Source organism: Hippopotamus amphibius, chromosome 1 (assembly GCF_030028045.1).
Source record: "Hippopotamus amphibius kiboko isolate mHipAmp2 chromosome 1, mHipAmp2.hap2, whole genome shotgun sequence".
NCBI lineage: Eukaryota > Metazoa > Chordata > Mammalia > Artiodactyla > Hippopotamidae > Hippopotamus > Hippopotamus amphibius.
Window position 1 is genome coordinate 189,268,073 of NC_080186.1, and position 13,442 is coordinate 189,281,514.

The 13,442-nt window shown below is 34.8% G+C and overlaps 1 protein-coding gene across 3 annotated transcripts in view; it reads left to right on the forward strand.

Moving 5' to 3' along the window:
* The window catches only part of FBXL17 (F-box and leucine rich repeat protein 17), a 477,514-nt gene that overhangs the window by 145,378 nt on the left and 318,694 nt on the right, over positions 1 to 13,442 (forward strand). The window lies entirely within an intron of this gene.

Consider the following 13,442-nt stretch of genomic DNA (forward strand, 5'->3'; position numbering starts at 1 on the left):
ACATCTCCTTAGTGTTTCCACGTGTCATTCATATCAATGCTCTAGAAATGTCACACATACTTGAATGAGGACTAGTGAGACCATTATAGAAGTGCAAGTAGTGCTTGGTAAAATTAGAATCAGTTCAAGGCAACAATACAAAATCTATCCTTTCTGAAATGGGACATTCATTTAAACAAGAAGTTTACTTTTTTGCTTTTTCATTTGCTAATGCCTGTGAAATGTATACATTAAAGAAACTGATATAAATGACAGAATTATTTAGATTAACTTACTGTATTGTGTTAGAAGATATTTTGATGAAAGTTTTCACTGATCACATATCCTTAGCTCTTGCGAGCATTTGACTTTTAAGAAGTGAATATGGTCAGTGCATATGATTAAGGTGAATATGTAAGGTGAAAAGAGAAGTGAATGTATGTCAGAAGTTAACTTTTAGTTCAGAGAGTTTAATTATATACCAAATATATGAAATCTCACATTTTAGCAATGATGAAAACACCAATTCCTTTGTAATCTCTGCTGTTTTTCAGAGTACTAAAATAATTAGGAGCTAATTCTTATATACATGTTTTAGGAAACTGGCTACTATAAAATTTATTTCTGTATTATCTGAAATTTGTCAGGTCTCTTCAGGCTTACAGTTTAGTGGGAAATAATGTTTTTCTTTCTTCCTAGGAAAAGAGCAAATGTTTATGAGTTACCTAGAACTGTAACAGCAATAAGGACCAGTGGATAGAAGCCTGGGCCCTGTTGTCAGCTCGAGTTTGAATCTTGGCTTTGCCATTTATTAGCTAAGTGAGCAAATTATTTTTCAGAGAGTTAGTTGAAGTAACACATGCAAGATTCTTGCCATAGTATTGAGACCGCAGTAAGTGCTAAGTAAACTTTAGCTACTATTATTAAAATAGGTGCTACAATATCCAAATTGCTGGAAAATCAGAGCAAACTTTGAGAAAAAATATCACATCACTGTTCTAGTCTAGTGTATTTGAAACAGAGCCTCTGATTGTTCTGTGTCTTAAATGACTAATCAGCTTTAATTGTATTTTGAGGATCAGAACCTAAAGCTAGCAGAGAGGATAGGTACGTTATTCTCTATTATTGCTCTATCAGAACATCTCAGTGGAACCAAGACCATATGTAACCATGATTTTTTATTCATTTTCTATAACCTTGGCCTGAACATTTCGTTAGATGAATATTTTTCTGGTCACATCTAGTGCTGTTGATAGGGTAGAGTAGAAATGCCTTTGGATGAACAGATTGTGCACAACAAGTGTTATAATGACCATATGTGGGCTTTTTACGATCACTTGAAATTGTACTCATTAAAGACAAAACAAGACTTATTAGATCAGTAAGTGCTTCCCTGAGCATCTTGAGATGGCCAAAAATTATGGTACACCGGTACTTAAAAGATCAGAATTATTCTCTGTGACAAAATAGCAGCAATAGCAAATGACAGCTTTGGAAGGCTCAATTTGCTGAGAAGATTATTCTGAAGACTGTATACCAGGATTGGTGGTTTGGCCTGTCAGCAGTCAGAATCTACTGGATTCATATCAGAGCTGGTCCACAGCATTTTAGGATCATCTTTGTTGCTCAGCTCACGGTTTGTTTTGATGAGAAGACTGGTTTATGGTATAATATTGCTTAGTTTTGTGGATTCAGGTAAAGGCAAGATAGCATTTTAAACATGCATAACTTCTGCAAAGCTATTTTAGTTGTTTTATCTCTTGAAAACCAGGGGTAGAACTCAAGTTTTAATAAAATAAAAGCTTTTTTTGTTAAAATATTTGCATTTTGACAGTGTTTTTAGCCAAGACATTACACAAACTGTAATTTACATTCACAAAATGTTCATAAATATGTGAATGTTCCTAGAAAGTTGTGTTACCCTTATTATCATCATGGTGTATAGTTCTAAATAATTTATTATCAACATGGTATGTTATGATTCTTAAATGATTAGGGAGATTTGAGATACAGGGTATGGAGAGTTATCGGTATAAATATATTTGATTTTATATAATTTAGAAAATGTCTTCAGCGTACTACTTTACTAAGTCTCTGGCCCTAAGTTTGCTACTAGAAGCAAGTGCCATAAAATCCCTGTGCCTTAATTTCCTCCTATGAAGAGAGGTGCCTGTATTAGGTGATCTATCTCTAGAGTTTTTTACAGCCAGACAAATCTCTGAACTTAAGAGTCATTGGCCTGGAAGGGACTGTGAATAGCTGTCACTGAAACTACGGACTGTCAAGTCTTCAGTAAGTTAGAAGGGAAAATTGGGGATTTGTGCATTTTAGATTGTTAAATCAAGGACGAGAAAACAGAAGATTGGGAATAAATGGAAGAATATTGATATTCTATTACTATGGTCTCATGGACTTAATTTTACTCTGATGCTCTCAGTCTTGGCTGGACTCTGTTTATTGATGACACACCCTTAGTCTTTAGATAGATTCTGCTAATATCAAGCAGTATTGGAGTGAGAGGCCTTCCCTCTAAGCTACGATGAGTATGTAAATGAGAGTCCAGAAATAGCTAAGACTGAATGCACACAGGTTGAGAAGATAAAGTCAGCTTTACTGGAGTGGGTTTGGAAGCAATGATAAGAACTTTTGAGGTCTCTGTTTAACAGTTGAGAATGTTAATGACTTGTATCCAGCAGATTTGAGTTTCCTCCAACACAAGTGTGTTCTTTTCACTGCCATGTACCTATTTATAAATGTAAAATATTTCTATCTTGCACTCTTGCTCTCCTTCTTACTTTTCAAAAATGAGTTCAGCAATTGCAAATATATAGTTAACCCTTAGTGTCTAGACTGTAGTGCCTAAATATCTCTTGCCACATTAGGAACTAGTAGGAACATGTCAAAAGACCCACAAGCCAACATGGAAGTGCCTCTCACTGGCCTAAGTTGGGATACTTTGAGCATCAAAAAGGAAAATGGCTGAAATGGATTAAAACAAATGTATAAAAGTCATGAGTTTATGATGGTCTATAAAAAACAAAACAGAACTGGATTTCTTCTTCCAATTAAGATGGAAGTAATGGGGACCAGATTTACTCTCTTCCCTGAAACAACCTAAAAAAACAGACAGAATATATGAAACAATGGTCTTCAGGATACTGGACATCAGACAACCAAGGACAGTGATCCCTGAGATATAAGAAACAAAGAAGAGAAGCCCTATGCTTGCCTTCATCTAATGTGTTGAAAGAGTTTCCAGCCCGTAGCACAGGAAGGGATAACCCAGGCAAAACTCAGCAGACTGAGTTAAGACAGAACAGAAGGTCCAGGGAGACCAGACTAGCCAGAATTCAGAGGACAGAGTACCAGGGTGGCGAGAACTGCATAGAAAACCCCAGATATCGGTATATGCTCTCCCTTGCTCATCCAGCCCTAAATAACCCATGAGTAAAGAAGTCAAAAGAGAAATCAGGAAGTATTTTGAACTGAATGAGAATGGAAACACAACACATCAGATTTAGTGTGATGCTGCTAAAGTACTCATTTTAGTTAAATAGCACCAAATACCTATATATTAAAAAAAAAAGGTCTCAAATCAATGACCTTAGCTTCTACCTTATGAAACTGGAAAAAATAAGAACAAATTAAACTCAAAGTAAGCAGAGGAAAGGAAATAATAAGGATCAAAGTGGTTATCAATGAAGTGGAAAACAAAAAGAAAAGAGAAAATTAATGAAAGTAAAAGCTGGTTCTTTGATAAACTAGATAAATTTCTGTTCAGACTAATTAAAAGAGAGAGAGAAAGAGAAATTGCCAATACCATGACTCAGAGGAGTAACATAATCACAGATTCTCCAGATATTAAAAGGATAGCAAGGGAATATTATGGACATCTTTATGCCTCTAAATTCAGCATGTTAGGTGAAATGGAAAATTTATTTGAAAGATGCAAACTTGCAAAGCTCACTCAAGAAGAAATAGATAACCTGAATACCTCTATATCTCTTAAAGAAATTATGTTTGTTGTTAAAAACCTTCCCTCCAATGATACTCCGTGCCTAGAATGCTTTACTGGTGAATTCTACCAAATATTTGTTATATTTTAAAAACACTATCAGTAAGAGATACATACTTGAATACTTACTAGTGAAATGACACAATGTTAGGGATTTGTATTAAAATATTACAAAGGGGATAAAAAGAAAAAAAGAAAAGTGGATAGGCCAATAAAGGAGACAAAAATGTCAAAATATAGATAATTGAGCCGGGCTATATAGGTTATGGGAGTTCATTATATTATTCTCATTACTTTTGTTTATATTTGAAAATTTCCATAATAATAAAAAAGCTTTTAAGGGGTTAAAAGTTAAAAATGTTGCTATTAATATAACATGATAAAATCATACTATTGAATAACATACTTTTTGAGGATGCATAATAACATGGAAAGTGCTCAGGATAATAATTAATAATCATGTACATTAAGTATATAATATTAATTTAAAATCAGTTGAACAAATAAGCCAGTGGAATCTGAAATGTCAAAGTGGCATGTTATTTTTATGTATAGTTGGAGTGCAAACCTCAGAAATACTGTGGGTTCATGAGTTTAATGCACAGATCCATCGTGAATTGACTTAGATCAGTTCAAATGATTTCAACCAGTATTCAGGAAGATGCTATTTTAAATGACTATTAAGGATGAGGGTGAAGAATTTTTGACAAAAAGTTCATTTTTTATTATATACTATATAAAAATTTGTATTTGTCATAACTTAGGGGTGGATATATTTCCTTTTTAGATTTTGATAAATTTAAAAGTTGTGTTTATTAATAATATTAATTCTAGTGCTACCTTAGATCTTATAGTTGCATCAGTTTTTCATTTTATAAACATAAACAGAATTCTTGAGGTGTGTCAGATATGGGTATGTTTGTTTTTGTTTTTAAAGAGAGGTTTTTTGTTTTTTGTTTTTTTAGAAGATAGCTAAAAAATTGCCCAAAGTTCACATACTTTCTTTGACCATATCATATTTAAAGAACTTTAAAAAAAATACATATTTTAAAAGTGCTTATGGCTGAAAATATGAAATGTTTTCTAAAGAAAAACAAAATTGATTTTTTTCAGTCAATTTAACATAAGTAAGTGAAAGAATGTTCACTCATGCAGCTAACTCAATTTTCGTCTTCCTTTTCATGTTTATTCAGAGACTGGAAATGAAAGATGAACTTGCCTTTTAAATTTCCAAACAACTAATAAGTTTAGAATGTCTTATTCTAAAGGCAGAACCTATTATTTTGCTACTTTAGGGGTGATATTGCTGTTATAGATTATCATTTCTTTGTTTCTGATTAATTATAGATACTTGAGTGATATTTTGAGATGTGGAAAGTGTATGTTCATAAATTCATTCAGCTCTGAAATATTCTCTAGTGAGTATGACCAGTGAGGACTCTGAAGAGGTGTTTGTAGGATGCCCATGTTTTTGGTTCTTTGTAGCTTTCCAGGAGTTAAGAGTTGAGACAAAAGCCAAGTATTGAGAATTTAGGCAATGATTCTCTAGGACTGGTGTGATTCACTAATAGATTTTTTTCTTCAAAAGTTTGCAACAGACATCAAAGTACTTATGACTGCCAATTGTATGACCTTGGGTAAATCAGCTGATCTCTTAGCCTGTATCTCATCTGTAAAATGAGGATAATAATAACATCTACCTATCTCTAGGGTTGTAGAGGAAGAGTGCTTGGCACATACTAAAGCAGCATTTGAAAAATAATATAAATAAATATGAGGGTGAGTCAAAAATTATTCACACTCTGGCTGTAGAATTTATTTTAATTAACTTTTAGAAAAGACAAATACATCATTTTTCGACATAATCTCCTTTTCAATACACTCTGTCCCTCTGTCAACAAGCTTTCATATTCCCTCATTAAAAAATGTTTTAGGCTGAGCTGTGAGCCACGAATACACCACTGTCTTCACTTCTTCATCAGAAGTAAATCTTCATCCTCGTAGGGCTGCTTTCAGGGGACCAAACAGGTGAAAGTCTGATGGAGCAAGATCAGGACTACAGAAAGGATACTTTACACCTCAAAACAGAGTTTTTGCAGAGTGTCAACAGTGTGGGCAGAAGTGTGTGGACATGTACACCCTTAGACCACAGAAAACGAATCACTGCACGCTACTCTTCTTTTGTGCAGATCACAAGTGGGGCATCCATTTTTGCTTGCACCGCAGTTACAAATGAACTGATGTAACACATTCTTACCTGTACAGCAGTGACTGGGGAGACAGTAGCCTTGAACAGAAAGCGCTGATAAGACAGTGCTGCGGCTAACAGAAGTTTTAACATAACTGAAGTGTGGATAATTTTTGACTAACCCTCATAAATAAGAAAAATATTCATCGTTATGTATAAAAGCTTCTTATAACTCTTTAGTCCTAAACCACTCATATTCTTTCATTAAAATAAAAATGAAAATTAATTTTCATGAAAATAAATCTTAGTTAAAAACATTATGACCATTCTTTCTACCTGAATGCCAGTGCTGAATGTTAATATTAATAACTGTTTGTCTGCTCTTCATGGTTTTGTTTTTTCCCCTTTAATACACTGAACAACTGAAATAATGTTTTTAATAAAATCATTAAAAAAATTCTTACCATTGCAATACACTGAATCAGAAGAATATACTATTGTACCTTATTTTTTTATTTTTAATTTTTTTATTGAAATATAGCATATTTACATTGTTGTGTTAATTTCTACAGTACAGCAAAGTGATTCAGTTATACATATATATATACATTCTTTTCTGTAAATATTCTTTCCATTATGGTTTCTCACAGGGTATTGAATATAGTTCTCTGTGCTATGAAGTAGGACTTTGTTGTTTATCTGGTCTATATGTAATAGTTTGTACCTGTGAACCCCAAACCCCCAATCCTTCCTCCCCTACCCACCTCCCCCTTGGCAACCAGAAGTCTGTTCTCTATGTCTGTGATTCTGTTTCTGTTTCATAAAAGTTCATTTGTGTCATATTTTATTTTATTATTTTTAAAAATCTTTTTAAAAATATATTTATTTAGTCTTAGTTGCAGCACGCAGGATCTTTGTTGTGGCATGCAGACTTCTCAGTTGCAGCATGTGGCCTCTTAGTTGTGGCATGTAGACTCTTAGCTGTGACATGTGGGTTTCTTAGTTGTGGCATGTGGACTCAGTTATGGCATGTGGGCTTCTTAGTTGCAGCATGCAGACTTCTTAGTTGCAGCATGCAGACTCTTAGTTGCAGCATGTAAATGGGATCTAATTCCCTGACCAGGGATTGACCCTGGGCCCCCTGCATTGGGAGTGTGGAGTCTTACCCACTGAACCCCAGGGAAGTCCCTGTGTCATATTTTAGATTCCACATATAAGTGATATCATATAGTATTTATCTTTCTTGTTCTGACTTACTTTACTTAGTATGATAACCTCTAGTTCCATCCATGTTGCTGCAAATGGCATTATTTCATCTTTTTTGTGGCTGAGTAATATTCCATTGTACATATATACCACATCTTGTTTATCCATTCATCTGTCATTGGACATTTAAGTTGTTTCCATGTCTTGGCTTTTGTGAATAGTGCTGCTATGAACATAGGGATGAGTGTATCTTTTTGAATTACATTTTTGTCCAGGTATATGCCCAGGAGTGGGATTGCTGGATTATATGGCAACTCCACTTCTTGTTTTTTAAGGAACATCTATATTGTTCTCCATAGAGGTTGTACTAATTTATATTCCCACCAGCAGTGTAGCAGGGTCCCCTTTACTCCACATTCTCTCCAACATTTGTTTTTTGTGAACTTCTTAGTGATGGCCATTCTGGCTGGTGTGAGGTGTGCTGTACCTTACTGTTATTGCACAAATTAGTGGCTTTGATTTTTATTTTTTATTTTTCTAATTTAGTGTAGGTAATGTCTACATAAGCTGTGGCAATTTATCACATTTATATTTTTCATTCTGTTAAGTCCGTAATATCTGTTTAGTGAGGCTACTCTTTTTATATTTTATAACTCTGTTACTCCCACTCTAGTTGTAATGTATACTTGTGCTACATTGTCCTTTCAGCAACTACAATAGCAGGATGTATCAGTGTGCCACTAGTAAAATAAATGAATTCATCTTTCAAATGACTCAGTTTGTAAAAGTTCTAACAAGTAAAATAAACAAATGAGTTTGTTGCATCTATCCTTTGATACAATGCTTGCTTCAGGCTTTAATATAAATATACAAATATAAAATGAGGAAGGTTGGCTGTCATTTTTGAAACAGCTTTTCTTGGATCTTGGCTTTATACTTTAAATATTATTTTACTTTGCTTATGTTATCCTCAGTTCACTCCTTGAATTTTTATCACACACTTGTTGTTTATAAATTATAGTTTTGGTTGCCAATATTTCTGTAAAAAAAGGATTTCAACTTTATCTTGTCTCTTAACACATGAGGTCAGCCTTTATCCAAGAAAGATATTAGGAGATACTGCTTTCTTCATGGTCTTTTTGACTTTCAGATTCATTCACACTGTGTTGTAACAGAAATTTTATTTAAGGATCAGTGTGAATCTGCTTCATTCAGTCTTGTGGTTTATACATAAATACATAGTGATATTAGGCACGGAGGAGGTCACATCTCCAAATCGACAGAATAGACTACCTGGATTAGAGAAACCTGGTCTGGAGCTTAATGAGAATAAGTTATAATGAAACTTAATGAGGAAATATACTACTGAGAGAAAGAAAGTAAGCATATCTCATTTATTAATTAAATTTGTTATTGAAGTATAGTTAATTTACAGTGTTGTGTTAGTTTCAGGTGTACAGCAAGCTGATTCAGTTATCATTTATTAACTTAAACATTTACTGAGAATTATAGCATTAGAGTCCAGTTAGTTTAAAAACATTAGTTTAAAAACATTTAATTGATTAAAACATTGATAGTTATATTCACTTAATAGTTTTGAACATTTATAAAATATTTAATAATTTTACTATCAGCTAATTCAACTATCTTATTTAAACACTATTTCATTGCACGTGAGCAGGTCCTGTTAGCCACAGGGAAGTGCCTGCGTATGTACATATTATATATTCATTGACACACAAACACAGTACACACCCACACTGTGTCAATCATTAATCATAGAGAATCCAAATAGTCAGATTTTTCTTTACATTTTTTTTTTAACGTTGTGCGATGTTTATAACAATGGCCTAAGGTGCTCCTGGATACGGAGAGGAAGATAAATTATGTTGCGTCTTTATTGAAGTCACTCACATTCTTTGAAAATAGGGAATTCATTTCCATGGTAACTCTCTATTAGTCCAAAGTTACCTATGTAACAGGAGAGGTGTGTTCTAAAATTTTAGCTTGAAACCTCAATATTTAGCTACAGTTTGGGCCTACATAATATTACTCATTAGTTTCCATAATAATTTTTGGAATAGAGTTTGGTTGTGAGCTCCTTCTTCTCCCGGCACACTGGCCCAGTAATAGAGTCCGATAGCGTCCATTGACTAAAGGCAATTGAGCTCCTCATATGTTTGCTCTCCAGCCCAGAGATATCACAGGTATTTACACAAAAGCTGTTGATCACAGTGTATTTACAAAACCATCAGGAACATAGCTGCTTCCCCTACTGTAGACTTCCTTTCAGTTGATTGTATCCCAGTGGGATGATTGGCCATCAACATTTTTTTTTACAAGAAAAAGCTGCCCACTGGAGCTTTCTCTGTTATATTCACTAGTGGAAATGCTTGGTTATTATGTTTGAGCAGAGGTACTTTTCAACATGCAATTGGCTATCAATCTTGGATCTTTAAAAATGAAACAATACCCCTGTGCCTGAGAAAGCAAAAAGCAGCTCAGGATACTTTTACAGCTTTCATCTGGCTCAAAGGAGAAGACAAAGTTTGTTAGCACCCTGGGTTTCTCAGGCAAGCGGTGGGGAATACTCTGGCAGTTATTCCTTTTTCTGGGTTGTAATAATGAACTCCCATTAGATTGACTACTTTTCACTTTGGAAGCTGGCTCCCCCTTCCCCTTTCCGTCCTTTTGCTTTGTGCTGGTCCTAGGTCTGTTTGCCCTCCTGTCCTTTCTTCTCTCTCAGCATGCTTTTCTGTTTCATAGGGGGCTTCACTCTGCAGTGGTAGGCAGGAAAGCCAAAGGGAAAGAGATGCTCTGGTATTTCTTTCCCGTCCTGTCTGTCTCAGGTAGCATTTCTAGCAACAGCTCATCTCCTCCATGGTTCCAACCCCGGACAAACCTCCCGCAGCTCCAGCTTGTATTGGAAGACCAGGCCTGTGGGTTCCATGAACACTGAGTATTCTTTCTGTCTCTCTGTCCTTGGGGTGCTCATGGCCTCCTGCCGCTGCTAAATCCGTGGCTTACTTTAGCCTCCCCAGTTTGTCTTCTCAGCTTCTACTTCATCAGAATAACCACTTTCCTTAATGAAATGTCTTTCATGTAATTTAATAAATGCTTATGGTGGTCTCTATTTTCCTGGTTAGATCCTAGTACATATTCCCTTTTATGTCATTCAGGGTTTCCTACATGAGAGCACATCTAAGAGAATAGAACTGATATTTATTTCCCCGTAGAGAATCTTGTAACAAGGGGGATAAAAGCACAGAGTAGAGAATTGCACGTAACATAACGTTTAAATTAGACTGGACCATTCCTTAGGCTATCTCTAGCCATACTTTGGTCTTGGATCTAGAAAAGCTATAGCTAGAGAGACAGAGGCAGCTAGCTATGTGACAGTTAGGAATAAACACGCTACAAGGCTGTGGTGATTCCAAGAACAGGATAGAGGGCTAGGTGCTTAATTATGAGAAGTTTTTATACATGCTCCTAGAAAGAGTAAAATTTAAGTTTTTCTCAGTGCTGTAATGCATAATGTCAATTCACAGAGGCAAATGTAAAGAAAAATATTTGACTAAGTTAATTGCTGTGAGCTAGTTCTTGAGTTATTGATTATTAGTTACCAGTTAATTTAAGTTATATTTTCGATGGTTTGACTAACAATTAAAAATAACATGCTATCATGTCAGTACTTCTGTTTATTTTTTAATTTTCAAAAACCTTGTTCGTGGGTCTTCCTAGGTGGCGCAGTGGTTAAGAATCTGCCTGACAATGCAGAGGTCACGGGTTCAATCCCAGCTCCAGGAAGATCCCACATGCCACGGAGCAACTAAGCCCGTGTGCCAAAAAAAAAAAAAAAGAACTATCGAAAAACCTTGTTCGTGCTTTTTGTTGATGTGAGAAGGTATAAAGTGACCCAAGGTACATAAAATTAAAGTAAATCATGAATTTTGATATTTACAGTTAGCTGTATACTAGATACATCTCAGTTGAAGCTTTTTGACTCATAGATGGAAGAAATTGGTTCAGAGAACAGAATTAGTTCTTTGTATCAGAAAGTAGCACTTGAATATATAAATCAAAGTTATATAATTTTTGCATATTTTTGAAAAATTTGCATTGTCTAATAATAATATAGGTTCTTGTTCTAAGTTATTTAATATCAAGGAAAACTTCATAAAGACCTTCTTTCTGAGTGCCATTTCTTATTGATAACTGATATACTGCCTATAGCATAGTCATTAAGCTAGAATTTTAGATCATTCACTTCCAGCTCTAAACATTGAGTGTGATTTGTCAATGCAAGGTTTAAATACATTGTAAACCAAATGCTGTTGCTTCTTGGAACTGTTTTTGTAGGATGAAGGTAAAACTAAGTAAAACAAATAGTACCTGATTCAGTGTTTGTAGAGTTCCTGATTTGGATTTTGAGTATAAATCCTTACATGCTCTTTAAAAAGTTTGTTTTCTAAGATTTTTCTCACCTGGAAAGTGTTCATTCTTTTATAATTATAGGTGATTGTGGCACTTAGATAATACCATGAATAATTAGATCAAGAACAGTACCAGAAATGAAGATTGTGGAAGAAATAGTATTTTTAACAAAGATGCATCCTGATTTTTTTTCTTTTCTCACTAGTAGAGGTGATCTGATGGATTCGTTTTTAGATTAATATCAGACTTGTCTTCCAACTAGAAGGGGCATTTGAAGCTTTATTTGGGGACTTCAGGAGGGAGAATAGGGGGGCAGAGTTATATATACATTTTGGAATGTTTCTTTTAAAAAAAAATGGCTTAGAGATTGAGAGGAGAGAAAGCTGCTGATGGATGCCTAGGTTAGCTGTTTTCTTCCTAAATGACTCAGGGTGCCCCTGACCTGTGGGGTAAGCCTCAGAGAGAGGCTGCAGGTACCTACTGACGGGGTCTCATGGTGTTCCTCAGTGTGTTAGTAAACCTTTTCCCAGTGGTATGGAAGGCAGGAAAATAAGTGACTCGGTTACCATCCTGTGTACCAGGGCTTTTTAGTTTACACTCTCTGAACAGTACCTGGTCACAGATTAGAGAGACTAATGTCTGAAATTACGTTTTGGGCACTTTTCACTCTGAACTTTGACTTTAGTCTGAGGTTCAGAAATGAGAGTGTAAGCCCAAGAGATTTTCCATGTAAAGATGAATATTCTAAACCAGAAAGAAAGAAATAAAAGACATTTCATTTTAGAGAGTAGGTATACCATTTCTGGAATATTTTTTGAATGCTGGAAAATGACAATGTATGCCTGAGTATTTTTAATTAAAATCTTTTTTCAGTTTCACAGATTTAGAAGTAAAGAATGGAATAATTTGGCTGTTTGGCTATAATAGTGTAATATCAAGAGGTCAGTGTACAGGTCACTTGGCTTAGATACAAGCTTTTGTCTTGGGTGAATGGCATTTCAGTTGTTTTACTACTTTTAAAAATAAGGTTTTAAAACTTTTATTTGGAATATATTTCCAAAACTTCCGACACATTGAAGTGTGATATGTGGATGCAAGTGACTGAAATGGGTTCAAAATTCCACGGATTGTCTTTTTAAAAAAATAGATCTGTGAACCTGGTAAGAGGAAATGAAAGAGAAGTATACAACCAGTCCAATTAGATGAAGTAATCTCTCCTTGCTTGCTCCACATTTGACTTAATTTACCCTTAATTTATTTAAGCTTTGATTTTTTTCTTAAGTCAAATAGTATAAATATTTTATCTTTTAATTGAGGAGAAATTCTTTTTCTTAGCTCCTGCTGGGTAAAAAAGTGACAGGGCTGCTTAGTGCTGCTAACTTTAAGTGCTGTTTATAGTTTGTTATGAGCTCTAGAAACCTTCTATGGAGAAAAGAAAGGGATTTGGTGGAAAGAAGTCCTAGAAAAAAAGTCAATTAGAGACTGTGCTGCCTGCCAGAGTAGAAGAGGAGGAGCGGAGCACCGTTCTGAATTGGTGTACGAAGAAGCAGGAATCCAATTAACAAATGCACATTTCTGCAGCAGAAGACAGTGATTAAAATTTTTGGTGAACTACTCAAA